The sequence below is a fragment of the Coregonus clupeaformis genome, unplaced genomic scaffold (assembly GCF_020615455.1).
Source record: "Coregonus clupeaformis isolate EN_2021a unplaced genomic scaffold, ASM2061545v1 scaf4393, whole genome shotgun sequence".
Taxonomy (NCBI): Eukaryota; Metazoa; Chordata; class Actinopteri; order Salmoniformes; family Salmonidae; genus Coregonus; species Coregonus clupeaformis.
This window is the reverse complement of record NW_025537847.1, coordinates 25,001-26,599: the sequence shown is the minus strand read 5'-3', so window position 1 is coordinate 26,599 and position 1,599 is coordinate 25,001. Positions and strand designations below refer to the sequence as shown.

Sequence of the window (1,599 nt, the reverse complement as noted above, 5' to 3'; positions counted from 1 at the left end):
AATACCTATACTCCATTACCTATTCCACACACACTCATTCATCAGTAATAAACACCTAACCTTAACTTTACTTTAAACCTTGATGCAGCTAATAACCTTGGACACAAATTCACTGCTTGTGTCAACATGACAAAACAAACCCAAGATAATATCTTAAAATACTACAACTCAGGGGCATATCATGCTGCTTATCAGCTGCAGTTCTGCTCTGACATATAGCTGTGGTGCAAATGATGTTGGAGAGTTGATGAAATGTTGTACCGGGATAAGGGGCACACCTTAATGCACTTCTATGGAGTCAGAGTTCATTGAAGTGTTCATCGCTTGACAACTCCACCTCTGCAGTGAGTGATCTCTGGGCATCTTTAGAGGCCTGTAGGTGAATCTCAGTTCCTCTTTCTCCAGGGCCAACTGGAGACACACACAGACTTCATTAGTACTCGTTACTCTACAATTAGTACTACAACATCAATTACAAACTCCTTCCTCTACCTCCCCCTCTCACCTCTTTGACGCGGTGTTGGAGCTCTACTATCTGGGGAGAGGAGCTGGGTAATCTCCTCCTGGTGTCTCATCACCTCCTCATTCTTATGGGACAGCTCCTCTGTCAGGTTCACCATCTGACTGTTGGACTCGCCTGAACACACCCACACAGCTCTTTAATCCTTAGAGATCAATAACCTAATTAATTGTTAATTGACCTGATTCATGCCTTTTGTGTGTGTGTGTGTGTGTGTGTGTGTGTGTGTGTGTGTGTGTGTGTGTGTGTGTGTGTGTGTGTGTGTGTGTGTGTGTGTGTGTGTGTGTGTGTGTGTGTGTGTGTGTGTGTGTGTGTGAGACTCACGCAGCTCCTTGACACAGTCGCTGACCAGCTGATGTTCTTTCTCCTCGTAGGTGATGGTCTCCTTCTTCAGATGACAGGCCTGGTCGGACCACAGGGTTTACAGTGAGGAGTTAGGAACTATCAGATGACAGGCCTGTCGGACCACAGGGTTTACGGTGAGGTGTTAGGGGAACTAACAGATGACAGGCCTGGTCGGACCACAGGGTTTACAGTGAGGAGTTAGGAACCTAACAGATGACAGGCCTGGTCAGACCAGAGGGACACTGTGAAGGGGCTTACCTCGTAGCACATTAAAAAGGCTGGACCACAGAAAGTGCACGGTCGAGGTAGAATTGCAGTGACCACAGATCTAGGATCAGATCACCCTACCGTTGATCTAACCTTAACCCTATGGGCCCTAGTCAAAAGTAATGCACTATATAGGGAATAGGGTGCCATTTCAGCTATACCTCAGAGCGTAGGGCCAGATTCTCCTCTTCCAGATCAGACATTTTCCCTGCAGGGCCTCCAGCTGGTGAGGCCGCAGCGGGCGCTAGGGGTTGGCGGGATGTAGCGGCGTTGAGCAGCTGGAATCCGTCTCACTCTCTCCTCCGGCGCTGGCCACCATCCGCAGCAACCATCCTTCTTCCCCAGCTCATGTGTTGTAGCTGCGTGCACCTAGGACAAGGGGTCAGAGGGGGTGTGGTGTGAACTGGTACACCTGGGACAGGGGGTCAGAGGGGGTGTGGTGTGCCTTAACTGGTACACCTGGGACA

The 1,599-nt window shown here is 49.4% G+C and overlaps 1 long non-coding RNA gene across 1 annotated transcript; it reads right to left on the bottom strand.

Annotated features, from left to right (window-relative positions):
• Window positions 1-544: 544 nt before the first annotated feature.
• On the bottom strand, window positions 545-1,341 carry LOC123490683. Its single transcript, XR_006661006.1, has 3 exons — window positions 1,294-1,341; window positions 845-923; window positions 545-637 (listed from the first exon to the last, which is right to left on the bottom strand). It is a non-coding gene; the product is annotated as an uncharacterized LOC123490683 (long non-coding RNA).
• Between the last annotated feature and the right edge of the window lie 258 nt (window positions 1,342-1,599).